Consider the following 17,621-nt stretch of genomic DNA (forward strand, 5'->3'; position numbering starts at 1 on the left):
ATAGACATGTGATGTAAACGTAACAGAATATGTCATAAAAGGGGCGGAAACATGGAGGGGGCTACCTGAGCAGTTGGGACCTCTAACCTAGTGGTGCGCGCAAACTGACAATGACGTGTTACTAGGGGGAACTGGGGGGCTATGACTTCTGCGCTAGAAGAGGAGACGAAAGTCTGGAGTGTCAGAGCGACATGTACCTAAAGCCTATCTAGTATCTCGTGTTTAGAGAACATGTTGATAGAATCCAAAAGTTATCAGGGCAAAGGCTAACAGACTCTAAGACTGGTGCATGCATTATTCTACATGTAGTGCGTGCTGAGGAATATTAAATGACCATTAATACAGTATTTCTCTTACATGGAGACGTAAAGGCTAGACCATGACTGAAACTATTGATGCGATGCAGTAGCTTAGGAATGCAGAGAAGGAGGGTTGGACTGATAACTAGAAACATAACATACTCTTGGCAGACTGGGAGGCAGAGCCAGGCCGAGCCGGGCACTGCGAGGCATGAAAGTAAGTGAAGGGTCAGGGATACAGGTGGGGGCTGTATCTCTCCTCGAAGAGGGTTCAGGAAACAGGAGCTGAAACTGAGTCCGGGCCCTTTTGAGGCCTAGAAACGGGGATAATTTAATGAATTAACGTGCACACTGTGAAACGTGGCAACGTAGTTTTGCATAGGCCTAATATTCGTTGTTTTCACGAGGACTGGAAATTGGCATACTAGAGATGGACACAACTGGAATTGCGTCTTTAATCGATCAGAGGGGAATACATGCATATCGATCATGCACATATGACATAACATGGGGAACACGTAGGCACATATAACATGGCAAAATTTACTTTTCCACATTCCCTCCTTGTGCCCTACGTTTCCATCAGGAAACATCTATATTCATGATACCATCTATCATTTCATATAGCATCATTTGCTCGTCTCGAATTGTCTTGGAACGGGTTTTAGGACTAGGAATACAAGAGGTAGCACAAATGCCGCAAATCGCAGGGCCACATTGTATACAGAGGCAGCAACTGAATATGATCATTACTGCAATACCTAGAAATGACAATACTTTCCATCCCCAGGCAGATATGATACTCCAGAGCCAACCGGACCATGTCCAGGTGCCTGGATTCTGGTGTAACTGATGGGCAATTTTATGTAGTCTGGTTATAGCTGAATAAACAGACGGCGCGTTATTAGGAATGAAAATGCAGCAACTAGATCCGATGACTCTACATGCTCCTCCTCTATCGGCCAGTATGACGTCAAGAACGAGACGATTTTGGAGCACGACAAATCTCATAGCAGATTGCTCTTCGGTTAAGTTACCTAGGGCAGAAGTAGTCTCATTCACTACTGCTTCAAGGGTTCTGGTTAGTCTACGTATTAACTTACTATTCTGGATTGGTCCTATAAAGAAGAAGAAACCTTTATTGAAATCTTGATATTGTTCTAGAGTAGTTTCAGTTTGATCGACAATCGGGGACTCAATCTCCCTTCTATGTCTGACGTGTACTAGATGTGTGTTTCTATGATAATCAGATGGGGCTAGGAAAACTGGTGGCAGTAGGAAGGCAATGTAACATGTTCCATCCCAATCGAGGGGCAGACGAACATATGCGGTCTGACCACAAACAAAATAAGAATGACGTGAAGCTTTGAAAATAGATTTCCCACTGTCACTATACTCGACAGTAGTAGTACAATCACTATGTCCTACATGTGCGGAACCATTATTTCGGACACATAATTCGCCTTTGACTGGTAGTACTGAAATAGCAGGTAAGTCTGGAGTAGTATCAGACTGAACATTCAGGACCATAAAATTCGAAGAATAATTACCTAAATTATAAACTTCATTTTCTAGATCTAACCCTGTTCTATGGGGGAGACCTTGCTTGTCTGGAAAACATGTTCTATTCAGAAGGGACATATCATTTGAGGATGATGTTAACATGGACCATGCTCCACACAAACCATTATGTGAAAACGGATAATGAAAGAGTGGCAGAACTCCCTTCGGTGTCTGGAAGGGGGGAGTCGACCACACACCCAACAATTAGTGGCATTGCTGGTCTGGTGTGAATAGTGTAACATTCTTATAAATGTATTATTTCTCATAGCAAGACGATAGGACAACTCGTGAGGAGGCAGATCACTAAATGTGTGCTCTACTGTAGCATTAGAAGACTTATTTACATGAGAAATTGGAAAACATAAATGCAATGCATAACTTGTGCAGGTAACCATCAAACTCAAAAATAGAAGAAAACATAAAATAACGATACATCTGATAGAGCTTTGACTAACTCTCTCACTATGGGGGTCTATCTCATACATGTCAGAAACCTGTCTAACCGTTTCACCCGAGGGGGACTTAGACAATTAAACTGGCTGACTTATTTTACTAGACCGGAGTTTCTTTTTATACTCCTGCTGCGGAGTTTCCTCTAACAGGGGAGGCTTGGAATCAAAGTTTGTAGCGGGACAGTCCTTGAGAATAGGGCAGTTTTTAGAATTCCGGCAGTCCTTGAAAATGGAACAGTCCAATGTTTTTATTCGACATCCATGGAATTTCTTGACGTGGGACAGGTGCACCCAGCCTTTGCGGCCTTCCAACTTCATGGCCGTATGGGTGGTCAGAAGGACTAGCTTCGGCTCCTTCCAGCGAGGCTCCAGCGGACTTGAACGAACAAAATTCCGGACCAAAACGAGATCCCCGGGGATGACCTCATGCGGTTTCACTTCAGTGTTGTCTGGAAATGCGGCGGCAACCTGTGAACGACAAGAGTGTAGGGCAGACATCAAGGAAGCTAGGTAATCTGTCAGCATATTACTGGAACCATCTGTAATACTTCGGGGTCTAGGTGTACCCCACATGTTTGGGGGGCGGCCGAATACGACCTCATAAGGGGACAGACCTGATCTGGAATGTGCGACCATGCGCATATAAAATAGGGCGACTGGCAGAGCTACCAGCCAGTCCACACCTTTCTCTTTACAGATTTTAGAAATGCGGATTTTTAGTGTCTGGTTATGTCTCTCTACGAGACCTGCTGCTTCAGGATGGCGTACACAATGGAACTTCCACTGGTACCCTAACAAAAGGGAAACATGCTTCATGAGTTCAGATGAGAATGGCTGGCCGTTGTCTGAATACACGACCCTAGGGAGTCCATAACGAGGGAAAAATTCACGAACCAGCTGCTTGGCAGTGGTCGCGGCTGTGTAATCTGGAACTGGATATGCCTCTGTCCACCTGGACAAAGCGCATACAACTACAAGGACATACTTGAAACCTCGACATCGCTCCATCTGAATGTAATCCATCTGGAGGACCTCAAAAGGGTGGTCAGGGGGCTGGAATCCACCTTGTTCCACCGGGACACTTTTACCTGGATTGAACTGGCAACATATCATACAAGTACGGACTTTCTGCTTGGCTGCAGCTCGTAAATGTTTGTTGAACCAAAGGTTCTATATACTGTCTAACATGGCTTTTTCTCCTAAATGTGCAGGACTATGTGCGGTATTAATAATGACTTGAACCATAGAGTCGGGGAGAAACCATGTGGCTTTTCCCTTCGTCAACCATCCCTGATCTGTCTGGACCCCTCCTTGTTCGGACCATTTCTTGATTTCTTCAGGAGTAGCATGTAACTGGATATCTATGACATCTTGAGTGGGGTCCTTAACTGTCATACATGTAGTCGGATCTGGAGTGTGTGTCTGTGTCATGTTAACTGGAATGTCTGGAGTCTGAGCTGTGAGCTTGGCTGTTCGATCTGCTAGATCGTTACCTTGGGAAATAATGTCAGTGACTTTCGTATGTGCTTTGCACTTCATGATAGCGATAGCTGTCGGTAAATGTATTGCTTCTAACAGAGCTTGAATGAGGAGACCATGCTGAATCTTGGTTCCATGAGAAGTCATGAAACCTCTTTCTTGCCAGAGCACTCCGAAGTCGTGTACGACTCCGAATGCATAACGTGAATCTGTGTAAATATTAACTTTCAGGTTCTTGGCACGTATGCTGGCTTGGGTCAGAGCAACTAGCTCTGCTGCTTGAGCAGACAGGATGTCAATACGGTGTGTCTCTATAACTTCAGTTTCAGTAGTCACTGCATACGCGGCTACTAGTTCTCCTGTACTTGTTCTCATACATGAACCATCCACATAAAGTGTCAGGTCGGGATTAGGTAAAGCAATGTCTGTCAGGTCTTGTCTTGGCTTTGTCATAGTGTTAACTACTTCCACACAGTCATGTGTGGCAGGATTTGAAGTAACTGACGGTAACAGTGTAGCAGGATTTAGAACGTTGCAGCGTCTGATTTCTATGTGTGGCTGGAATAGTGTCAATTCATAACCTGCTAATCGTGCAATTGTCAAGTGCTGAGTCTGTGTTCGGTTTAAAAGAACTTCCACGGAGTGTGGAACTTGTACTGTCAGGGAGTGTCCTAACACTATGGAATCACTTTGTCTGATAGCTAGAGCTGTGGCTGCAACTGACTTGAGGCACGCAGGCAGAGCCTGGGCTACTGGATCTAATGTGCTCGAAAAATAAGCACAAGGCTTGTATTGTCCTGCTTGATCTTGTGTGAGAACAGATAATGCTGTACCTTCACGTTCTGTGACAAAAAGTGTAAAAGGCTTACTGTAGTTCGGTGTAGCTAGAACAGGAGCTTGGCATAAAGCTTTCTTTAATTCATTAAAAGCAAGTGTATGTTCGGATGTCCAAGAGAGGACAGTCGATACGGCTGCCTCCTGTGTCGTTAACTGTATCAGTGGCTTGGCTAGATATGCATACTGAGGAATCCATTGTCTGCAATAGGAAGTGAGGCCGATAAAAGCTCGTACCTCCTTCTGGGTCTTGGGCTGAGGAAGACTCGCTATTAACTGGATACGGTCAGGTGTCAACTGCCTACCCCTCTTGGACAGTAAGTGTCCTAAGTAGACCACTTGCTGGACACAGAACTGGAGCTTCGAAGGGGACACCTTGTGCCCCATCTCGGCTAGGAAATACAGAACTGTAAGTGACGCATGCTCGCAGTCACGTTCAGAACGGGCTGTGATCAGTAGATCATCGACATACTGGAGCAGGGCAGTGTCAGTTGGCATGTGAATATTGTCTAGTTGTCTCTTAAGTGCTTGACTGTAAATACTAGGACTTTCTGTGAAACCTTGAGGAGCTCGTGTGAATTTATAGCTCCTTCCATTTAAACAGAATCCGAAAAGGTACTGGCTGTCTGGATGAATGGGGACACTGAAAAATGCGTTCTTGAGGTCTATAACTGTGAAGAACGTAGCTTCAGAATCAATGGCTGTCAATAGGGAAGAAATATCTGGAACTACTGGGTACTGGGGAATGATACATTTATTAAGTTCTCGAAGGTCAATCACTAATCGATATACTGGAGGTGCATTTGGATCAGTACGTTTCATGACTGGAATGATAGGAGAATTACATACATTGGAGTTAGTTTCTACAACCACTCCTTGAGCAATAAGCTCGTCAATAATTTTGGATAAGGCTGCTACAGCCTCAGGTGGCAATCTGTACTGTCTGATTCGTGGCAGGACAACACCTTGCTTGAGAGTCACACGATGGGGTGTGATTTGCATACAACCAACATCAGTTGGACCTTGCGCCCATAAATGCTGCGGTACATTGGACAATCTTGGATCAAAATCGCGTAATACATAGTGCCCTTTATAGTCCCTTAAAAACAAACGTATTCCTTCTGGGGAACAACAAATTACTGCACCTAATTCTTTCAATGTTTTAATGCCTAACAAATTTTCTGGACATGATTTCGTAGGTAACAAATCAGTAGTTCGGGACAATGGACCAACTTCTAGAGTAACTGGCTTTGATATCTCGTTTACAATAGGCTTTCCTGAAAATCCAAGGGAAACATTTCTAGAGCCTGAGAGCGGAGCCCCTGGAACCTCGTCATGACTGATAGTAGTCCTACTTGCCCCTGTATCAATCAGAAACTTTCTGTCTTTCCCCAATACTTGACTGTGTACATAGGGACCCTCTTGATCTACAGGTATCTCGATGAGAGGCAAGCCTACCTCCCTCTCTAGGCTGTTTCATGAATATGCTTGATACTCCGGATACTCTGACTGGGCATACTGGTACATCTGCTGTGTAACATGCTGTGTTGCAGCAATAGGCTGCGGTGCTGGAACTGTCTGTTGTGCATTCTGTGGCTGAGAAGTCTGTGAAACTTGCTCTTGTCTAGGTGGACGTGGTCTTTCTTTAGTCTTACCGGTAGCTATGTTGTGTTTCAGAACTGCACACTCGTTTATAAAATGACCTGGCTGTTTACAATAATTGCAGGTCCCTTTAACAGGAACTGCAGGATGACTGGCTTGATTCGGACCCCTCTTCTGACTGTCTTGTGGAACAGATTGTGCAACTAATACTTTCATTTTCGTGTCTTTCATACGTTTCCTTTCATGTTCTTGCTCTTCCCTGATTCTATTCTGGTGATACTGAAGCATCTGAAGCATTTGGGACGGAGTATTAGCTTGCCAGGTACTTTCGACTTTCAAAACTCGATTTTTAACTTGTGGACTTGAATTCTCGACTAGTTTGGTAACAAAAAGATGAGGGTATGACTCGCTACTCGTCTTCAAACCACTGTTAATACTAAAACATTTCTCGAATCTAGAATAAAAATCACTAGTATCCTCGTCTGGTTTCTGTTTACAGGCTGAGATTGCATCCCAGTCTTCCTTTTTCGTGGCTAGTAATCTTGGCAAAACTTGTATTAACAGTTCAGGTAATTCTTTACATTTTTCTCCTAGACCGGTACCTGGTACACGTGTATTCTCTTCAGCTTCTAGAACTGCCCAATCTATCTTTTTCTCTCCCACCTCCCATTCTTTTTCCTTGAGTTTTTCATATATGCCCGCAGGCAACAGGACTTTTAACATTTTAATTATATCTGGATACGTGTATTCTCCCATACGGAGCATGTCTTTTAATTCACGGTGGAACCCTGCTGGATCTTTGTCATGACAGGGAATTAACTTTTTCATCTCTAAGAGTTCCATCTTCGTAATCGGGGTGTAAACAAATACTCGTTGCATTTCACCACCCTGTGTCCTAACTGGGTGTACTTCTCGTAATGGATGCTGTCTGTCTATGTAAAACGGTTTACTTTCTGGGGGTGAGACGTGAACAAAATGTGGGTTCAGAAACGTTCTATATTTGTGGCGCTGTTCTAGAATGATACTAATTAAATCAGTACCTAAACCTTTCCATTTATACTGGAGTAACTCGTTCAGAACATCATGTAACGGATGTGGAAAAGTAAATTTTGCCATGTTCTGTGTCCCTACGCCCCATCCATCATATGTTGTGTGTGCATGATCAATATGCATATGTTATTCCCCATTTCTGATTAAAGACGCAATTACAGTTGTGTCCACCTCTAGTATGTTAGTTTCCAGTCCTCGTGAATACTACGAATATCAGGCCTATGTAGGTAATGTTGCCACGTTTCTCAGTGTGCACGTTATTCAATTATAAAGTCCCCGTTTCCAGGCCTCAAAGGGTCCGGACCACAGATTCAGCTCCTGTCTCCTGAAAGCCTCGCTGAGGAGCGATACAGCCCCCACCTGTATCCTCGACCCTTCACTTACTTCCTGCCTTGCAGTGCCCGGTGCAGCCCGGCTCTGCCTCTGAGTCTGCCAAAAGTATGTTATAGTTCCTGCTATCAGTTCAGTCCTCCTCCTCTGCATTCCTAAGCTACTGAACTGCATCAATAGTTTCCGTCATTGTCTAGCCTTCTCGTCTCCACGTTAGAGAAGTACTGTATTTAATGGTCATTTAATATTCTTCACGCACTACATGTAGAATAATGCATGGTCCAGTCTTAGAATCAAGTTAGCTTTTCCCCTCATGACTTCTAGTTTATATCAACATGTTCCCTAAACATTAGATACCAGATAGGGTTTAGGTACATGTCGCTCCGACCCTCCAGACTCTAGTCTCTGCTCCTAGCACAGAGTTCGTAGCCCCCAGTTTCTCCTAGTAACACGTCATTGCTAGTTTTCGCGCACCATTAGGTTAGAGGTCCCGGCTCCTTAGGTAGCCCCCTCCAATGTGTCCGCCCATTCATGACATATTCTGTTACGTTTGCATCACATGTCTAAGTAAACTCCTAGTTACACCTCTTTTTACTGTTATCTCACGCGACTGTTATGCGTCACGCCTTCTACTCCACCCACTGCTACGCCTACTGCAATGTAATGCTATGTGTTTGCGCTATGTATATAAGTCAATGTTATGTTATTAAATGTTAGCGCGCTCATCCCAGATCAAGCCCCGGCAGCTGCTGGGCCCCAGTTGTCCTGCTGGGCCTTATTGTCCTATTCCCATGCAGGTTGTCCTGACCCTGTCCTTATGCTGTAATAAACCTGCAGAAACTCCTACTACCTCGAATCTTGACTCTTATTTATTGAGCTATCTGTTATGCTATAAGTCTAGTCAAAAATAGGGTATTATTTATTTATTTACCACATAATGGCGCCCGAACAGGGACTTGCCCTTTCCCCACGCGTCGGTGAAGCCACGCCGACCCCCTGACCCTCTGCAGTCGTGACGGAACTCTTCTGCGCAGTGGCAGATATTTCTGCTCAAGTATCCCTCAGGCCCACGGAGGAGACGGAGGAGGCGGTCCAGCATCCGAACGAGACGGTGGAGGAACGCGGCGAGTCCCGACCAGAGCCCAAGCCGAGAGTCCAAGGTCCGAGGTATCCGGAGGTCCACCCGTAATTGAAGTCCGAAGTCCGAAGTTCGTCGTCGTAGTCCAGTCCCGTCCGAGGCCTTCCGTTCCGTGCTGCCCGGTGAGTACCATTGCTGGGGTAGTGTCTAGACAGGGTCAGTCTAAATTGACTCCTGGTCCGTGGGTTGGTGGTACCCAAGCCCACAAACGAAGTGTTCACCTAGGTGGATACGGGTCTTGATGTGTTCCTTTATGGGACCGGTATGTTCCGTACTGTTACAGCAGTGCATCCAGTAACTCTAGTCTGTTCCGTTCTCGAGAATTCTGTTCTGTTTCTGTTTTCAGTATTTTCAGGTAGTATTCTGTTCGAACTGTTATTTATAATGTTGTTTAATGTATTTTCAACGTCGTGGTATGCCTGAATTGTTTTCCCAATTGTTATTGTTTTTCGTGTATTGTATTGTGTTCCGATTCAAGTTTAGAATGCCGCTCTTTTCCAAGTTACGTCAGTTAAAAACTAGAAAGGGTCTGCTGGAAGCAGCAGTTCCCGTTCCGCCTAGGGACAGTCCAGGTCACTTTATGTATCAGAAACATGGCATAAGCGCCATATTGTATCTAGATTTATGGGTAGAGTATACCAAACAGTTAGAAGAAAAGTATAGATGGCCCGTATCGGGTACATGGGATGCCGAATGTATCATGCGAGTAGAAGAAGCATTATGGAAAAAGAAAGCCAGACAGTCACAGAAAGATGCCATCGAGTTATGGCGTAAGGAAGCGCATAGAAGAACGGAAAAGGAAGTCAGAAAGTCAGAGTTAAGTAGAGAATCCCAAGAACGAGCCCAAGAAAGAGAATTAATCGAGATAGGTGAACAAGTCAAAGCCGAACAGTCAGACAGACAGAGGCATGCCCTTATTAAGGGTATGTATCCTCTCCTTGCCGAAGGCTTGCCAAAAGCGACCCCAGAGGCATCCAGTAATTTCCCGCCACTATTAGTTCCGACCAAGCTACGTCACAAACCGACCGCAGCTGATATTTTTATTTCGTCCTATTTGGACGACACAGTTCCAGAATATGCAAATCCAGTTCGCGCTCCACCTGTCCCTGTAAATCAGGCACTTCCCGTTCCTCCAGACACCGGAGTACCTGTTACGGTACCCCCGGGTCAGCCTGCCATACAAGTCCAGCCCACGTTACAATTACCGACCCTGCAAGCACGAAGAATGTCAGTCGACGATTCTAGTCTAGGGGCCGCAGGAGGAGGTCCTCCTCAAACCCCGCCGCCACACAAGCGTTTATCAGCACTCGAATTACATGCTCAAGCATCACAGCGTACTCCTAAAAGTAATAAGTCTGTTACAGAAATCAGACAAGCCCTTGCCGAATGTGTCTATGACACAGTCCCAGGCGAGTATAATATGGTTTTATATTCCGTACGCGTAAGGAGGGTGACCGAGTATCTAGTCACCTTACCAAATATGAAAGAAGATCTAGACAGAATATATCGTTTCATCCGTACAGGGGATGATCCAGAAAGTATAGGCGAGATTATGTCTCAAAGGAAAGCCGAGATTCAGCTCATGATATTAAAGTTCCTGATCAATTGTCTAATAAGAGAACAAGATTATCCGTCTAAAGATCCCGCCGAAATGAGAATCCTAACAAGGTGGAGTGATAATATAGCCGAGGGTAAGCACAAGACCATTAGTGCCATGGAAAGTATGTACAAGAAAATTCGTAAAGAAATAATAAGGTTACACGAACAGCGTAAAGCAGCACAAGTAAGCGAGAAAGAAAGTATCTCTGATCCTGAAGAGGAAGACGAGAATCCCGCCAGAATAGCGTATGTAGGAAAATCCAGATTTCCAGATCGCCATTTACGTCCAGAACCTAAGTCTATTTTTCATCATCCAGCACCAGAACGAGGTTCTCTAGAACAAGTATTCCAAGCTACCGATCACATTCTGAAATCACGAGTCGGTTATAGCGAATTAAGTACCATGCACGAACAAGAACTAGCCCGATCAGCAGTCCGATGGATTACTGATTTTACCACTTTTCCAGACGAAATAGTGGCACAAATGTTTCTGAAACTGCCTCCAGCCGAGCAACGACTGGTGGGTATGTATATGATCCAGCACCTCATTACTCTGTATGAGGGTCAACATTCTGATCCAGGCCCGTTACATGATATCCTGAACGAGTTACTCCAGTACAGATGGAGAGGTCTAGGTACCGATTTAATTAGTGTCATTCTAGAACAGCGCCACAAGTATAGAACGTTCTTGAACCCGCATTTTGTTCATGTCTCACCCCCAGAAAGTAAACCATTCTACATAGACAGACAGAATCCGCTACGAGAAGTCCACCCAGTCCAAGGGGCGGGTGGCGTAATGCAACGAGTGTTTGTATACACTCCGATATCAAAGATGGAACTCCTTGAAATGAAGAAATTAATTCCCTGTCATGACAAAGATCCAGCGGGGTTCCATAGAGAATTAAAAGACATGCTCCGTATGGGAGAATACACTTACCCAGATATCATTAAAATGTTAAAGGTCCTGCTACCCGCAGGGGTGTATGAAAAGTTAAAGGAAAAAGAATGGGAGGTGGGAGAGAAAAAGATCGATTGGACAGCTCTAGAAGCTGAAGACAAGGCACGAGTACCAGGTACCGGTCTTGGAGATAAATGTAAAGAATTACCAGAATTATTGATTCAAGTTTTACCCAGATTATTGACAACTAGGAAAGAAGACTGGGATGCAATCTCAGCCTGTAAACAGAAACAAGATGAGGATATTAGTGATTTTTATTCTAGATTTGAGAAATGTTTCAGTATTAACAGTGGTCTCAAGACAAGTAGTGAGTCATACCCTCATCTTTTCGTTACCAAATTAGTCGAGAATTCAAGTCCACAAATTAAAAACCGAGTTTTGAAAGTCGAAAGCACCTGGCAAGCAAATACTCCGTCCCAGATGCTCCAGATGCTTCAGTATCACCAGAATAGAATCCGAGAAGAGCAAGAACACGAAAGAAAACGTATGAAAGACACGAAAATGAAAGTGCTAGTTGCACAATCTATTCCTCAAGACAGTCAGAAGAGGGGTCCGAATCAAGCCAGTCATCCTGCGGCTCCCGTTAAAGGGACCTGCAATTATTGTAAACAGCCAGGTCATTTTATAAACGAGTGTGCAGTTCTGAAACACAACATAGCTACTGGTAAGACTAAAGAAAGACCACGTCCGCCGAGACAAGAACAAGTTTCACAGACTCCTCAGTCACAGAATGCACCGCAGACAGTTACAGTACCGCAGCCTATTGCTGCAACACAGCATGTTACATCACAGATGTACCAGTATGCACAGTCCGAGTATCCAGAGTACCAGTCATATTCATGAAACAGCCTAGAGAGGGAGGTAGGCTTGCCTCTCATCGAGATACCTGTAGACCAAGAAGGTCCCTATGTTCATAGTCAAGTATTAGGGAAAGACAGAAAGTTTTTGATCGATACAGGGGCAAGTAGGACCACAATTAGTCACGCCGAAGTTCCAGGGGCTCCGCTCTCAGGCTCAAGAAATGTTTCCCTTGGATTTTCAGGAAAACCCATAGTTAATGAGATATCAAAGCCAGTTACTCTAGAAGTAGGTCCATTGTCCCGTACTACTGATCTGTTACTTACTAAGGCATGTCCAGAAAATCTATTAGGCATTAAGACATTGAAAGAATTAGGTGCAGTTATTTGCTGTTCCCCAGAGGGAATACGTCTGTTCCTACGTGACTTTAAGGGTCACTATGTATTACGAGATTTTGATTCAAGATTGTCTAATGTTCCGCAGCATTTATGGGCGCAAGGTCCAACTGATGTAGGTTACATGCAAATCACACCCTATCGTGTGACTCTCAAACCAGGTGTAGTGTTACCACGAATCAGGCAGTACAGATTGCCACCTGAGGCTGTAGCAGCCTTATCCAAAATTATTGACGAGCTCATGGCTCAGGGAGTAGTTGTAGAAACTGACTCCAATGTATGTAATTCTCCGATCATTCCAGTCATGAAACGTACTGATCCAAACGCACCCCCAGTATATCGATTAGTGATTGATTTACGAGAGCTTAATAAATGTATTATTCCTCAGTACCCAGTTGTCCCAGACATTTCTTCCCTGTTAACAGCCATTGATTCCGAAGCCATGTTTTTCACTGTTATTGACCTCAAGAATGCATTTTTTAGTGTTCCAATTCATCCAGACAGCCAGTTTCTTTTCGGATTTTGTTTAAATGGAAGGAGCTATATGTTTACACGCGCTCCTCAAGGTTTCACAGAAAGCCCTAGTATTTACAGTCAAGCACTCAAGAGACAGCTAGACAACATTCACATGCCAACTGACACTGCCCTGCTCCAGTATGTCGATGATCTACTGATCACAGCCCGTTCTGAACGTGACTGCGAGCGTGCATCACTTACAGTTCTGTATTTTCTTGCCGAGATGGGGCACAAGGTGTCACCTTCGAAGCTTCAATTCTGTGTCCAGCAAGTGGTATACTTAGGACACTTGCTGTCCAAGAGGGGTAGGCAGTTGACACCCGACCGTATCCAGTTAATAGCGAATCTTCCCCAGCCCAGAACCCAGAAGGAGGTACGTGCTTTTATCGGCCTTACTTCTTATTGTAGACAATGGATTCCCCAGTATGCATTCCTAGCCAAGCCACTGATACAGTTAACGACACAGGAGGCAGCCGTATCGACTGTCCTCCCTTGGACATCTGACCATACACTTAGTTTCAACGAGTTAAAGAAAGCCCTATGCCAAGCTCCAGTTCTAGCTACACCGAACTACAGTAAGCCTTTTACACTTTTCGTTACTGAACGCGAAGGTACAGCATTATCTGTTCTCACACAAGATCAAGCAGGTCAATACAAGCCCTGTGCTTATTTTTCGAGCACATTAGATCCAGTCGCCCAGGCGTTGCCTGCGTGCCTCAAGTCAGTTGCAGCCACAGCACTAGCCATCAGACAAAGTGATTCCATAGTTTTAGGACATTCCCTGACAGTACAGGTCCCACATTCAGTAGAAGTACTTTTAAACCGAACACAAACTCAGCACTTGACAATTGCACGTTTAACAGGTTATGAATTGACACTGTTCCAGCCACACATAGAAATTAGACGCTGCAACGTCCTGAATCCTGCTACACTGTTACCATCAGTTAGTTCAAATCCAGACACACATGATTGTGTGGAAGTAGTTAACATTACGACAAAGCCAAGACAAGACCTGACAGATATTCCGTTACCAGATCCTGACCTGACACTTTATGTGGATGGTTCATGTATGAGAACTAGTACAGGAGAACTAGTCGCCGCGTATGCAGTGACTACTGATACTGAAGTTATTGAAACACACCGTATTGATACTCTGTCCGCTCAAGCAGCAGAGCTAGTCGCTCTGACACAAGCCTGTATACATGCTAAGAACCTGAAAGTTAATGTTTACACAGATTCACGTTACGCATTCGGAGTTGTACACGACTTCGGAGTGCTCTGGCAGGAGAGAGGTTTTATGACTTCTCATGGAATCAAGATTCAGCATGGTCTCCTTATTCAAGCCCTGTTAGATGCCATACATTTACCGACATCTATTGCTATCATGAAGTGCAAAGCACATACGAAAGTCACAGACATTATTTCCCAAGGTAATGATTTAGCAGACCGCACAGCCAAGCTTACAGCACAGACTCCAGACATTCCAGTTAATCAGACACATATTCCAGATCTGACTACATGCATGACGGTTAAGGACCCTACTCAAGATGTCATAGATATCCAGTCACATGCTACTCCCGATGAAATCAAGAAATGGTCTGTACAAGGAGGGGTCCAGACAGATCAAGGATGGTTAACGAAGGGTAGAGCCACATGGTTTCTCCCCGATTCTATGGTTCAAGTCATTATCAATACCGCACATAGTCCAGCACATTTAGGAGAAAAAGCTATGTTAGACAGTATCCAGAACATTTGGTTCAACAAGCATTTACGAGCTGCAGCCAAGCAGAAAGTCCGTACCTGTATGATATGTTGTCAGTTTAATCCAGGTAAAAGTGTCCCGGTGGAACAAGGTGGTTTCCAGCCCCCTGACCACCCTTTTGAGGTCCTCCAGATGGATTATATTCAAATGGAGCGATGTCGAGGTTTCAAGTATGTCCTTGTAGTTGTATGCGCCTTGTCCAGATGGACAGAAGCATATCCAGTCCCAGATTACACAGCCGCGACCACTGCCAAGCAGTTGGTTCGTGAATTCTTCCCTAGATATGGACTCCCTAGAGTCGTATATTCTGATAACGGCCAGCCATTCTCATCTGAACTCATGAAACACGTTTCCCTTTTGTTAGGGTACCAGTGGAAGTTCCATTGTGTACGCCATCCAGAAGCAGCTGGACTAGTCGAAAGACATAATCAGACTCTGAAAATCCGTATAGCAAAAGTCTGTAAAGACAAGGGTGTGGACTGGTTAGTAGCTTTGCCAGTCGCTCTGTTTTACATGCGTATGGTCGCACATTCCAGATCAGGTCTGTCCCCGTATGAGGTCGTTTTCGGCCGCCCCCCTAATATGTGGGGTACTCCTAGACCCCGAAGTATTACCGATGTTTCATGTAATATGCTGACAGATTACCTAGCTTCCTTGATGTCTGCCCTCAACTCATGTCGTTCACAGGTTGCCGCCGCATTTCCAGACAATACCGAGGTGGCACCGCACGAGATCGTTCCAGGCTCCCTTGTGCTGATCAGAAATTTCGACAGGTCGAGTCCGCTGGAACCACGTTGGAAGGAGCCACGTCAGGTCCTCTTGACCACCCGAACTGCCGTCAAGTTGGAAGGCAGGAAGGGGTGGGTCCACCTTTCTCATGTAAAACTTTTCAAAGGACCAAAACCAGTCTTCAAAAGCATTTCCAAGAACATTTCCCAGGATTCGAAGGATTGTCAGAACATTGTTTTAAAGGACTGTCCCGCACAAGACATTATTACAACCCCTCCCTTGTTAGAGAAAACTCCGCAACAGGAGTATAAGTTAAAGCTCAGGTCTAATAAGTCAGCCAGTTTGATTGTATAAGTCCTCCCCTAGGTGAAACGGTTAGACTGTTTCTGACATGTATAAAATAGACCCCCATAGTGAGAGAGTCAGTCAAAGCTCAATCAAATGTATCGTTTTTCTGAGTTTCATATTATTCATCAGCATAATGATTTCCTGCACCAGCTACGCACTTTTTCTGTGTTTTCCAGTTCCTCATGTAAATATGTCTGCTCATGCTACAGTAGAGCACACGTTTAGTGATCTGCCTCCTCACGAATATTCATACCGCCTCGCCATGCGTAATAACACATTTATCCGTATGTTACATTATTCACACCAGACCAGCAATGCCACTAATTGTTGGGTGTGTGGTCGACTCCCCCCTTTCCAGACACCGAAGGGAGTTCTGCCACTCTTTCCTTATCCATTCTCACACAATGGTTCGTGTGGAGCATGGTCCACGTTAACGTCATCCTCAACAGATATGTCTTTTCTTAACAGTACATGTTACCCAGACAAACAAGGTTTCCCCCACAGAACAGGTTTAGATTTAGAAAATGAAGTATATAATTTAGGAAATTATTCGTCGAATTTCATGGTTCTGAATGTTCAGTCTGATACTACTCCAGACTCACCCGCTATTTCAGTACTACCAGTCAAAGGCGAATTATGTGTCCGTAGTTATGGTTCTGTACATATAGGTCATAGTGAATGTACTACTGTTATCCAGTATAGTGACAGTAGGAAATCTATTTTCAAAGCTTCACGTCATTCTTATTTTATTTGTGGTCAAACTGCATATGTCCGTCTGCCCCTCGATTGGGAGGGAACCTGTTACATTGCTTTCCTACTGCCACCTGTTTTTCTAGCCCCACCTGATTATCATAGGAATTCTTCCTTAGTACACACTAGACACAAGAGAAATCTCCCGATTGTCGATTATACTGAAACCGCCGCAGAGCAATTCATTGATATAGATAAAGGTGTTTTCCCTTATTTAGGTACAGTTGTAAATAGTAAGCTTATTCGTAGGTTAACAAGAACCCTTGAAGCAGTAGTAGATGAGACTGCCTCTGCTCTAGGTAACTTAACTGAAGAGCAATCCTTTATGAGAATTGTCGTTTTACAGAATCGTCTCGTCCTTGACGTCATACTGGCCGATAGGGGCGGGGCCTGTAGAATTCTCGGATCCAGTTGTTGCATTTTCATTCCAAATAACGCGCCGTCTGTTTATTCAGCTATAACCAGACTCCATAAAATTGCCCATCTGTTACACCAAGATCCAGGCACCTGGACATGGTCCGGTTGGTTCTGGAATATAATTTCCGCATGGGGTTGGAAAGTCCTGTCCTTTTTAGGTATTGCAGTAGCGATTATATTTAGCTGCTGCCTCTGTATACAATGTGGCCCTGCGATTTGCAGCATGTGTGCTACCTCTTGTATTCCCAGTCCCAAGCCCTGTTCTAAATCCCGTTCCAAGACAATTCGAGACGAGCAAATGATACTGTATGAAATGATAGACGGTATCATGAATATTGATGTTTCCTGATGGAAACGTAGTGACAAGGAGGGAATGTGGAAAAGTAAATTTTGCCATGTTCTGTGTCCCTACGCCCCATCCATCATATGTTGTGTGTGCATGATCAATATGCATATGTTATTCCCCATTTCTGATTAAAGACGCAATTACAGTTGTGTCCACCTCTAGTATGTTAGTTTCCAGTCCTCGTGAATACTACGAATATCAGGCCTATGTAGGTAATGTTGCCACGTTTCTCAGTGTGCACGTTATTCAATTATAA

Source organism: Lissotriton helveticus, chromosome 3_1 (assembly GCF_964261635.1).
Source record: "Lissotriton helveticus chromosome 3_1, aLisHel1.1, whole genome shotgun sequence".
NCBI lineage: Eukaryota > Metazoa > Chordata > Amphibia > Caudata > Salamandridae > Lissotriton > Lissotriton helveticus.